Genomic DNA, 13,960 nt, shown 5'->3' with positions numbered 1-13,960 from the left:
GCTAGTGGTCCAACCAGGAGCCCGGTCAGAGGCTTGGAAGGGGCCTGTGTTGTCTGGGCCTTAAAGCAGTATTTCTGCTTCCTAACATCTCCCTCAACACACTCTGTCACTCCCATGAAGATACAGTCACCGTCGTAGGCATTTAATAGCTTCAGATATATTTTAAGGGAAATTAATGTTTCTTCCTCTGAGAAAGATATAGTTAATGAAGAAAATATAATGAACATGTGTAAAGGATCTCAGATCCTTAAAATATACAGCAGAATATTTTGTGAGTAGCTCAGGAATCAAACAATCAAAACAGTGACTGTAATCAGTGTGAAACTGATTTTATATTAATGGTTCAACTAGGAAATAACGAAACAAAAGATTTTATATAACTGATAAGAAACTATGAGAGTATCTATGAAAAATTACAACAAAAATGGCTGCAGAAAAAGCATCAGGATAGCTGACAACTAGAATCAGTCTGTCAAGAACAGCTACAGTTTCCTGATGCATGTGAGAGCAATGGGGTCTCCACCTGATAAGGTAAAATCCTTTGACAGAAAGCCTTGCTCAACCTTCCTTACATTTGGGTCGAAATCATCATAAAATGTCATTTGGGAGACTTTCTACAGAAATTGCCAATAGAGCTGTGAGTTGGTTATAAACCTCCACTAATTTATAATGCCAGAAAACCGGTCATCCTTCCCAAGGATAACTATGAAATTATGATCTAGGTTTCAAAATACAAATGAATTTAATGAGTTAATTTTTAGAATAATATAACTATGGAAAAATTACAACTTCTTATCTGTGGATGCCAGTGGAGGAACAAAGGAAAAACCATTGAATTCAGATATGAGCATCAGTCAGAACTCCAGCACTCATCAGATATATGACTTTGGGTAAGTCATTTAAACGGAATTGTTTGAAAAACAATACCTCAACGTAAGAATAATAATATTCAATATTATTTTGCGAAGACTAAACTGGGCCACATGCGAAATGCTCTGTAAAATCAATGTATGGTAGAAGTGTTATATAGTAATATTAATGTTATTTAACTTTCTCCCACTGTGATTTCTGACATATGTCATATACTAAAGTTATATCCTTCAATGGCAGATGCATTTCTTTTCAGCTCAGTAGTAGCTAATTCCTCAGATTTGAAACATGCAGTGCTCTGATTCAGTCATTAAAATGACTGATTTTGAATCAAGGTGTCATCTTGCTAGTTGATGCTTTCATTTTAATAAGCAATTAGGATCAATTATGTTATCATCTATTTGACTGTTTGACAACTGAGACTTTCTGTAACTAAAATAATCATCCCAGCTGTGTTTTTGGTCAATTCTGTCACACTGTATAAACCTCAACATCATTTTAATGAATTTTTATTCTGAAGAAAATTAAAGTGTACATGACTAAGGTAAAATAACAAAAGGTAGGCAAAAGTTTATACTATATTCTTCAATGTATATGTCCTGAGAGGGAAAAAGAGCGATTTCATATTGGCAAACGTATTCCAGAAGCATAAACAGATCGCTGAATGAAGCAGAGGTTTTTCAAAAGCAGTGGAAAATATACTGCCAGATAGTCAACAATCAAGATCAAGCAAAGCCACAAACCTATGAGCTGATTATGGCGATGAACTAAGACAGAGATTTGAAGGGGTTAATGAAGAGTCAGAATTTAAAAAGAGATCTGTGAATTTGACATTAAACAAATACAACTAAATTTTCATCTGGTGTGACATTCATAACGATTACTGTGTGTGTAAGAGCCTAGCTCCAGGGAAATTTGTGGTATAAATAAAGGCCTTCTTTGGGACCTACTGTTTCTCCTTCACAAATTCTGTATGTGTTTGTGCGACTCTTCAAATCCCCTGTGCTCTTATATAAGATCCTGCCTTCCAGGGCAGCTTAATGTCTTAAGCTATGACCTATAACTAACTGTCTTTCTCCTGTCTCCTTTTTTGAGAACGATTTAACTGTTTATAAACAAGAATTTTGAACATACACAAATACAGACAGACTAACACAGATACCCACCCTACAGCCTTAAAAACCTTCAATTCACAGACAATCCTGCCCCATCTACACCCCATCGACTTCCCTTATAATCTATATATTCTTCAGTTTGCTTCTCTAAAAGAAGCTTTAAAAATAAACACAGTTATGATACTATTTTCACATCTAAAACAAAAAGTTCATTTATGTCACCATATATCCAGCTGGTGTTCAAAATTACTGCTGCTTCAGATATTATCATTGTTTTTACATTTTCTTTAATAAATAAGTAACATCTGTATATAATAATGATTGATGTGACTTTCATGATCTTTTAATCTAGGTGTTTCTCCTTCACCTTTTCCCCCCACTTTCCCTACCATTCAATAATAAAATAGTTGAAACTTACTAAGTGCCGAATCCTGTGGAAAACTTTACATGCACAGCTTCTAATTCTTACAAAGGCACTGCAAGTTGAACATTGATTCCCTCATTCTCTCTTGCCTAGCACCAAGCTTCAAACATAGGAGTTTCTGACTACAAATTCATCATTCTTTCGATTATACCATGTTCCCTACAATTTCACTTTAAAGGCATACAACTGTATCAGTACTCCCATCTCTACTGCTTGATGCCCTTGCCATGCAATTTTCTCTCACAGTCATGCTTTTCTGCGAAAAAGGGAGGAAGCTAATGCATTTCTTAGGATAAAGTAATCCCTGTTATGGCTTTTAACGAGAATTTATACATGGAATGGTACTTAGCAAGAACCATTATGGATTAATTAATAACAAGTCAAGGCAAAACCACCTAATTTTTCCTTTTGACAGGAATCATTCTTACTAGACTGATAAAGAGAAGAACAGAGAAAGACACTGTATCAAACTCTTTAAGAGACTTTATAAAATCCCCCAAAGTATCCTTGGGGAAGAGGTGGAAAATCAGAGTCATATGTAACCTACGTTCAGAAAGTCAAGACTGATTAAAACAAAAAATGTTCAAGTGATCAATACTGAATGTAAAGACAGTGTCAAATCCACACTATGAGCATGGAATATGTTTCCATTTATCCATGTCTCCTTTAATTTCTTTCATTAATGTCTTAGAGTTTTCACTGTATAAATCTTTTACCTCCTTGGTTAAATTTATTACTAGGTATTTTATTCTTTTTGATGCAATTATAAATGGAATTTTCTTAACTTCTCTTCCTGATAGGTCATTATTAGTGTATAGAAATGCATTTACATACCACATCACACTGGTCAGAATGGCCATCAACAAAATGTCTACAAATAATAAATGCTAGAGAGGGTGTGGAGAAAAGGGAATCCTCCTACACTGTTGGTGGGAATGAAAACACGTGCAGCACTATTTACAATAGCCAAGACATGGAAGCAACCTAAATATCCACTGACAGAGGAATAAAGAAGGTGTAGTACATATATACAATGGAATATTACTCAGCCATAAAAAAGAATGAAATAATGCCATTTGCAGCAACATGGATGGACCAAGAGATTATCATACCAAGTGAAATAAGTCAGAGAAAGACAAACATCATATGATATCACTTATATGTGGAAACTATAAAATGATACAAATGAACTTATTTACAAAACAGAAATAGACTCACAGACATAGAAAAAAAACTTATGGTAACCAAAGGGGAAAGAGGAGGGAGGGATAAATTGGGAATTTGGGATTATCAGATGCACACTACTATAAATAAAATAAACAACAAGGACCTACTGTATAGCACAGGGAACTATATTCAGTACCTTGTAATAAACTATAATGGAAAAGAATCCAAAAAAGAATATATATATATATATATATATATATATATATATATATATATATATATATGTATGTGTGTTTATAACTGAATCACTTTACTGTATACCTGAAACACTGTAAATCAACTATACTTCAATTAAAAGAAGAAACACATTTACAATTTTCTTTGAGTCCTCTATTTTTCTTGATAAGTCTAGCTAAAGGTTTGTCAATTTTTGTCTATCTTTTAAAAAACCAGCTCTTAGTTTTTGTAATCTTTTCTATTATATTTCTAGTCTCTCTTTCATTTATTTCTGCTCTGATCTTTGTAATTTCCTTTCTGCTGCTAATTCCTATACCCCATAAATTTTGGTATTTTGTTTTTCCATTTTCATTTGTCTGATAATATTTTTTGATTTTTGATTTCTTTGCTGACTCACTGACTGTTCAGGAGTTTGTTATTTAACCTCCCCATGTTTGTGAATTTTCCAGTTTTCTAGTTTCATAGCATTTGTTCTGAAAAGATGTCTGAAAAGATGTTTGATAGGACTTCAGTCTTCTTAATGTTAATACTTGTTTTGTGGCCTAACATTTGCTATATCCTGGAGAATGTTCCATGTACCCTCGAGAAAATGTGCATTCTGGTGCTACTGGATGGAATGATCTGTATTTATGTCTGTTAGGTCCATTTGATCTAATGTGTCATTTAAATCCAGTGTTTCCTTATTGATTTTTTTGCTTCTTTGGATGAATCCCACTGTCCTGTCTTCAAGGACACTAATCCTTTCTTCTACTTGAATTTCTGAATCCCTCCACTGAATTTTTCTGTTCAGTTATTGCATTCTTCAGCTCTACAATTTCTATTTGGTACTTTAAAAATATTTTCTATCTCTGTTGAAATTCTCACTTTGCTCATGCATTTCTCTCCTGACCTCAGTGAGCATCTTTATGACCATTATTTTGAACTCTTCATCAGGTAATTCACTCATCTCCATTTCATTAAGATCTGTTTCTGGTGGGTGTGGGACAAGATTGTGGAGGACAAAGACCCTGAGCTTACCTCCTCTAACGAGCAAACCAAAATCATAACTATGTGCAGAACAACCATCGATTAAAAAGATAGGAACCTACCCTGTGAGTAATAAGGCTTGAATTCCCACAAAACTTTAAAAATAATGCTTTAATACTTACTATGTTGCAATTATCCCCCCACATTGTAATCTAACCTTTTACATATTTTATTTAATCATCAGTAGGATGTGAACACCTCAAGTTCAAAACAAGGATTGTGTTTTAGTTATTTTTATATTCCAAGCCTTGACCAACATCTGACACATAGAACTCACTGAATAAACATCTATTGAATTCTTAAAAAAAAAAAAAAAAAAAGATAGGAACCTACCAAAAAAGATCTTCTACAACTAAAGACATAAAAAAGGAACCACAGTGAAACAGGTAGGAGGGTCAGACTCACAATACAATGAAATCCTATAATCTGGGGTGGGACACTCACAAACTGAAGAATAATTGCATTGCAGAGGTTCTTACAAGGAGTGAGAGGTTTGAGCCCCCACTGGGCTCCCCAGCCCAGGGATCCTGCACTGAAAACACAAGCCCCCAGAGCATTTGGCTTTGAAGGCCAGTGGGGCTGACTTTCAGGAGGATCAGAAGGTTGAGGGAAATAGAGATTTCACTCTTGAAGAGTGCACACAAAATCCTCCATGCTCTGGGAGCCAGGCCAGAAAAAGTAACTTGAGAGGAGCCTGGGTCAGACCTACATGCTGATCTTGGAGAGTCTCCCAGATAGGCAGGAGGCAACTACAGCTCACCCTGGGACACAGACACTGGCAGCAGCCATTCTTGGGAGCTCCTTCTACCATGTGGACACAGGTGATGGCAGATGCCACAGTGGAATACTCCCTCTAGCTCATTAGCACAAAACCTGGACCCACCCACCAGTCCATAGGTGCCATTGTTGGGATACCTCAGGTCAAGAAACTAATCGGGCAGGGATACAGCCCCACCCATCAGCAGATAGGCTGTCTTAAGACCCTCTGAGCCCACAGCCACCTCTGGACAAGCCCCTGCCCACCAGAGGGCCCAGGATGTAGCTCCACTCTCCAGTGGGCAAGCACCAGCCCCAGAATCCCCTGGGCCCTGGTCCTGCCCTGCAAGGAGCCAGCCCTAGCCTTTGGACCAGGCTTACCCACCAGGAGGTGGTCACCAGATTCAAGAAAAGCACAATTTCACAGCCTGTGGACCCAGTTGGCCCATCAGCAGGCCATACCTGCCCTAGGACCAGCTAGGCCCCAGCCCTGCCAATGAACAGGCCAACACAAGCTTCAGGATACCCAGGACCAAACATCCAAGTGTGTCAGGACCCTCCCCCCCGCCCCAGCAGCTCTGGGACCCCAAGGTCCTTCAGTCAGACTCCAGGACCCAGCTCTGCCTGCCAGTAGGCTGGCACTAACCCCAGTACCTGGCTTCACCCACAAGTAGGCAGGAAAAAGGGCCAGATCCTGACTTCTGGACCGTGACTCCTCCCACCAGAGAGCCAGCATAAGCCCCAGGGTCCCTTAGGCTCTGTATTCAGCCACTTCATGACCCAGTCTCCCCAAACAGGGGCCAACAGCCTCTGCACAAGGCAGGGACTGGCAACCAAGAGAACTGGTGGCCAACCAAGACCACCCACATAAGTCAGCCTGCCACAACAGAGGGACCCACACATCCTTCATAGGGGGTATCCCTAGAGCATATATCTTGGGTGATGAGAGGGGAGTGTGCTACTGGGAAGCATAGGACATTTCTTACAAAAGGCCACTCCTCCTAGGTAGTTAAATGTAATCAAGCAACCAGATACATGAAAATAAAAAAAACAACTTAGGCAAAATGAGGTGACACAGGAACATGTTCCAGACAACAGAACATAATAAAACCCCAGAAGAAGAACTAAGTAAAATGGAGGTGGGCAATCTACCCAAAAAAGAGTCTAGTATAGTGATTGTAAAGATGATCAGAACTCAGGAGAAGAATGGATGCAAGGAGCGAGAACTTAGAAGTTTACAACAAAGTTAGAAAATATAAAGAATAACCAAATAGAGAGGAAGACTACAATAACTGAAAGGGAATCAAAAGTAGACTAAATGACACAGAGGAATGGATCAGCGAGCTAGAAGACAGAGTAGTAGAAGTCAATGATGCAGAACAGAAAAGAGAAAAAAGAATGAAAAGAAATAAGGACAGTTTAAGAGACCTCTGGGGCAACATCGAGTACACTTATATTGGCATTACAGAGGTCCCAGAAGGAGGAGAGAAAGAAAAAGGGGCTGAGAACACATCTGAAGACATAATAGTTGAAAACTTCCCTAACCTGGGAAAGGAAACAGACATCCAAGCCCAGGAAGCACAGAGAGTCCCATAAGGATTAACCCAAAGAGGAACACACCAAGACATATTGTAATTAAAATGATAAAAATAAAAGTAAACAGAGAATATTAAAAGCAAAAAGAGAAAAGCAACAAAAAACACACAGGGAACTCCCATAAGGCTATCAGCAGACTTTTCAGCAGACACTCTGCAGGCCAGAAGGAAGTGGCACAATATATTTAAAGTGATGAAAGGGAAAAGCCTACAACCAAGAAAACTCTACCCAGCAAGGCTCTCATTCAGATTTGCTTTACAGACAAACAAAGGCTAAAAGAGTTCAGGACCATCAAACCAGACTTACAAGAAATGTTAAAGGAACTTCTCTAAGAAAAAAAGAAAAGGCCACAGCAAGAAACGTGAAAATTGGACTTCCCTGGTGGCGCAGTGGTTGAGAATCTGCCTGCCAATGCAGGGGACACAGGTTCGAGCCCTGGTCTGGGAAGATCCCACATGCCGCGGAGCAACTAGGCCCGTGAGCCACAACTACTGAGCCTGCGCGTCTGGAGCCTGTGCTCTGCAACAAGAGAGGCCACGATAGTGAGAGGCCCGCGCACCGCGATGAAGAGTGGCCCCCACTTGCCGCAACTAGAGAAAGCCCTCGCACAGAAACGAAGACCCAACACAGCCAAAATAAATAAATAATTAATTAAAAACTTAAAAAAAAAAAAAAAAAAAAAAAAGAAACGTGAAAATTATAAAATGAAAAAGCCCATCAATAAAGGCAAACATACAGTAAAGGTAGGAAATCATCCACACAAAAAGCTACTAGGAAGGTTTAAAGACAAAAGTAGTAAAATCATCTATATCCACAATAAGCAGTTAAATGATACATAAAACAATTAGATGTAAAATATGATATCAAAAACAGTAATCATAACAAATGCAGGTTTAAAATGCATTTGAAATTAAGAGATCAGCAATTTAAAACAATCATACATATATGATTGTAACAATCATATAAATCATATATATATCACTATATAAACTTCATGGTAACCACAAAGCAAAAACCTATCCTAGATACACACACAGTAGAAAAAGGAATCCAAACATAACACTAAAGATAGTCATCAAATCACAAGGAACAAAAAAAAAAGAAGGAATAAAAAATACCTACAGGGCTTCCCTGGTGGTGCAGTGGTTAAGAATCTTTCTGCCAATGCAGGGGACATGGGTTTGAGCCCTGGTCCAGGAAGATCCCACATGCCGCGGAGCAACTAAGCCCGTGTGCTACAACTACTGAGCCTGTGCTCTAGAGCCTATGAGCCACAACTACTGAAGCCCACATGTCTAGAGCCCATGCTCTGCAACAAGAGAAGCCACCACAATGAGAAGCCTGTGCACTGCAACGAAAGAGTAGCCCCTGCTCGCTGCAGCTAGAGAAAGCCCGCGCACAGCAATGAAGACCCAATGCAGCCATACATACATACATACATACATAAAAATACCTTCGAAAATAACCCCAAAACAATTGACAAAACAGCAATAAGAACATACGTATCATTTGTATGGAAATATGTTAATACAAATGTTTCAGACATTACATGAAATTCCTAAAAATCTTATATGTTCTGGTATAATGTTATAAGTCATAATTCTAGTTATTACGTTAAAATGTATATCTCAGAAATAACTAAATTTCCTTGTCCACTGCATTATTATGAACTTTCATCAAATCTTTAACCGTGGTCATTTTTAAGTCTTTTGTCATTTACAGACAGTTCTGGGTGTACTCTGATGCTTTTGCAAATATGTTCCTATAAAAGGGTTTCATCTTCAAGGAATGCATGGAAAAGACTCTGACAAGTACAGGTTTCTGGTAACTGATTATACTGCTGAACTGAATGAATAAGCATTTTCAGAACTCTAATGGAAAACTGATGAACTCATAAAAGTGCTAACAAAAGATCAAGATGAAAAAAAAAATTAATTACATGGGACTGAGTGAACTGATGAGGATGATTATAATTTTTGTGACTGTGAATAAAAAAAAAAAAAGAACATACGTATCAGTAATTACTGTAAATGCAAATGGACTAAATGCTCCAATCAAAAGACACAGAGTGGCTGAATTACAAAAACAAGATCCGTATATATGCTGCCTAAAAGAGACCCACTTCGGATCTAAAAACACACCAAACTTAAAGTTAGGGAATGGAAAAAGGTGCTTGATGTAAATGGAAATCAAAAGAAAGTCAGGGTAGTAATACTTATGTCAGACAAAAAAGAGTTTGAACCAAGGGCTGTTACAAGAGACAAAGAAGGTCACTACATACTGATGAAGTGATCAATCTAAGAAGTTATAACAACTGTAAATATATTGCACGAAACATAGGAGCACCTAAATACATAAAGCAGATATTAACGGACATAAAGGGAGAAATTGAGAGTAATATAATTATAGTAGGGGAATTAATACCCCATTTACATCAATTGACAGAACATCCAGACAGAAAATCAATAAGGAAACACTGTGCTTAAATGACACATTAGACCAGATGAATTTAATACATATACACATGGAACATTCCATCCATAATCAGAATACACATTCTTTTCAAGAGCACATGGAATATTCTCCAGGATAGATCACATGCTGGGTCATAAAACAAGTCTCAGTAAATTTAAGAAAACTGAAATCATATCAAGCATCCTTTCCAACCATAATGCTATGTATGAGACTAGGAATAAACTACAAGAAAAAAATTGTAAAAAACACAAACACGTGGAGGCTAAACAATATGCTAGTAAACAACCAATGGGTCACTGAAGGCGGCAAAGAGGAGATCAAAAAATATGTGCAGGCAAATGAAAATGAAAATACAATACAAAAATCTATGTGACACAGCAAAAGCAGTTCTAAGAGGGAACTTTATAGTCATACAAACTTACCTCAGGAAACAAGAAAAATCTCAAACAATCTACCCTTACACCTAAAGGAGCTAGAGAAAAAAAAAAAAAAAGCCAAAGTTAGTAGAAGGAAAGAAATCATAAATATCAGAGCAGAAATAAATAGAGACTTAAAAAATAGAAAAGATCAATGAATCTATGAGTTGGTACTTGAAAAGATAAAAAAAAAAATTGATAAATGTTTAGCCAGACAAATCAAGAAAAAATGAGGGCCCAAATTAATAAAATCAGAAATGAAAAAGAAGTTACAACTGACACCACAGAAATACAAAAGATTGTAAGAGACTACTACAAACAACTATATACAAATAAAATGGATAACCTAGAAGAAATGGACAAATTCTTAGAATTGTATAATCTTCCAACACTGAACCACAAAGAAACAGAAAATATGAACAGACCAATTACCAATAATGAAACTGAATCAGTAATTTAAAAACTCCCAACAAGCAAAAGTCCAGGACCAGATGGCTTAACAGGTGAATTCTACCAAACATTTAGCAAGGAGTCAACACCTACCCTTCTCAAACTATTCCAAAAAATTGCAGAAGGAAAGCCACTGAAATCATTCTATGAGGCTAGCATCACCCTGATAGCAAAACCAGACAAAGATTATCACAAAAAAACAAAATTACAGGTCAATATCATGGATGAACATAGATTCAAAAATCCTCAAAAAATATTAGCAAACTGAATCCAACAATACATTAAAAGGATTATACACCATGATCAAGTGGTATTTATCCCAGGGATGCAAGGATTTTTCAATACCTGCAAATGCACAAATTCAAGAACAAAAATCATATGATCAGTTCAATGGATGTAGAAAAAGCTTTTGACAAAATTCAACATCCATGTATGATAAAAACTCTCCAGAACATATCTGGAGAGAACATATCTCAACATAATAAAGGCCATATATGACAAACCCACAGATAACATCATACTCAACAGTGAAAAGCTGAAAGCATTTCCTCTAATATCAAGAACAAGACAAGGGCCACTTTTATTCAACATAGTACTGGAAGTTCTAGCCACAGCAATCAAACAAGAAAAAAGAAATAAAAGCAATCCAAATTGGAAATGAAGAAATAAAACTGTCACTGTTTGCAGATGGCATAATACCATACATAGAAAATCCTAAAGATATCACCAGAAAACTACTAGAGCTCATCAATGAATTGGATAAAGTTTCAGGATACAAAATTAATATACAGAAATGTGCTGCATTTCTACACATTAACAATGAACTATCAGAAAGAGAAATTAAGGAAACAATCCCATTCACCACCAGATCAAAAAGAATAAAATATCTAGGAATAAATCTACCTACAGAAGTATTCAACATAAGACCTGTACTCGGAAAGCTATAAGAAATGGTGAAAGAAATTGAAGACTACACAAACAGATGGAAAGATACACTGTGTTCATGGATTAGAAGAGTTAATATTGTTAAAATGACTATACTACCCAAGGCAAACTACAGATTTAATGCAATCCCTATCAAAACACCAATGGCATTTTTCATAGAGCTAGAACAAATAATTTTAAAATTTGTATGTAAACACAAAATACCCTGAATAGCCAAAACAATCTAGAGAAAGAAGAACAGAGCTGGAGGAAGCATGCTCCCTGACTTCAGACTATACTGCAAAGCTACAGTCATCAAAACAGTATGGTATTGGCACAAAAAACACACATAGATCAATGGAATAAAATAGAGAGTCCAGAAATAAACCCACACACTTATGGTCAATTAATCTATGACAAAGAAGGCAAGAATATACAATGGAGAAAGGACAGTCTCTTCAATAAGTAGTGCTGGGAAAATTAGACAGCTACATGTAATAGAATGAAATTAGAACTTTTTCTCACACCATCTACAAAAGCGAAGTCTAAATGTAAGTCCTGAAACCATAAAACACCTAGAAGAAAACATAGGCAAAACACTCTTTGATACAAATTGTAACAATATTTTGCCCAATCTGTCTCCTTGAAGCAAAGGAAATAAAAGCAAAAATAAACAAATGTGACCTAATTAGACTTAAAAGCTTTTGCAGAGCAAAGGAAGCCACTGACAAAACAAAAAGACAACCTATTGAATGGAAGAAAATATTTGCTAATGATATGACTGACAAGGCATTAATATCTGAAGCATATAAACAACTCATACAACTCATCAGGAAAAAAAAAAAAAAACCCAAGTAAAAAGTTGGCAGAAGATATGAATAAACGTTTTTCCAAAAAGGACATACAGATGGTCAATAGGTACATGAGAAGATGCTCAAGATCGTTAATCATCAGAGAAATGCAAATGAAAACCACAATGAGATACTACTTTACACCTGTCAGATTGGCTGTCATCAAAAAGCCCACAAATAACAAGTGTTGGCCAGGATGTGAAGAAAAGAGAACCCTCGTACACTGTTGGTGGGAATGTAGGTTGGTGCAGCCACTGTTGAAAAAAGTATAGTGGTTTCTCAAAAAACTAACAAAAGAACTACTTTATGACCCAGCAATTCCACTCCTGGGTATATATCTGAAAAAACCAAAACATTTATTCAAAAAGATCCATGCACCCCAATGTTCACAGCAGCATTATTTACAATTGCCAAGATATGGAAGCAACCTAAGTGTCCATTAACACATGAATGGATAAAGAAGATGTGGTACATATATACACTGGAATACTACTCAGTCATAAAAAGAATGAAATTTTGCCATTTGCAGCAACATGGATGGACTTTGAGGGTATCATGCTAAATGGAATGAGTCAGACAGAGAAAGACAAATACTGTTAAGATATCACTAATATGTGGAATCTAAAAAATAAAACAAACTAGTGAATATAACAAAAAGGAAACAGACTCACAGATAGAGTACAAACTAGTGGTTACCAGTGGGGAGAGGGAAGCGGGAGGGGCTATACAGGGGTAAGGGATTAAGAGGTACAAACTATTATGTGTAAAACAAATAAGCTGCAAGGATATTTTGTACAACGCTTGGAATATAGGTGATATTTTATAATAATTATAAATGGAGTATAACCTTTAAAAATTGTGAATCACTATGCTGTATACCTGTAACTCATATAATATTGTACATCAACTATATATCAATTTTTAAAAAGATCTGTTTCTGGGGATTTATCTTGTTCTTTTGTTTGGATGATCTATCCGTTATTGAAAGTGGGGTACTGAATTCCCTTGCTATTACTGTATTGCTGTCTATTTCTCCCTTCAGATCTGTTAAAATTTGCTTAATACATGTGCTTCTATGTTTGGTGCATAAATATTTTCAAATGTTATATCGTCTTCACAAATTTACCCCTTTATCATAATAATGACAATGACCTTCTTTGTTTCTTATTACAGTCTGAGGCTTAAAGTCCATATTGTTTGATATAAGTATAGCTAGTCCTGTGTTCTTCTGATTTCCATTTGCATGAAATATCTTCTTCCATCCCTTCATTTTCATTCTCTGTGTTGGTTTCTGTGCATTAGATAAAAGTCTTGACAGCATGGTCTTATGTAGAAGATGAACCCAGTTAATCAGCCCAGCCTGAGCACCTAGTTATCTCTCAAACTTTTGTGCTTGTACAAGACACCTTCTTTGTTCTTAGTGGCTCCCTGTAGTTGATGGTTTGCCAAGGCCTGTCAGTGCCTCAAAGGAGGGGATCATAGTCAGCACCTAATACAGGCTGATTAGAAGCTAGACCCTCAGGTAGCAGCTGGGAAAGTATACAGTTAAGCCCCTTCCAGGGAGAGGCTGGGAGATCGGCATTTTTGCCTGTTCCTCTGTTCTCTGCGCAGGTTTATAGACATGGGGGATCTCTTGCACCTATTAAGAACTGC

The sequence above is a fragment of the Balaenoptera ricei genome, chromosome X (genome assembly GCF_028023285.1).
Source record: "Balaenoptera ricei isolate mBalRic1 chromosome X, mBalRic1.hap2, whole genome shotgun sequence".
Lineage (NCBI taxonomy): Eukaryota > Metazoa > Chordata > Mammalia > Artiodactyla > Balaenopteridae > Balaenoptera > Balaenoptera ricei.
The sequence above is the reverse complement of the archived record's forward strand: the minus strand, read 5'-3'. Positions refer to the sequence as shown.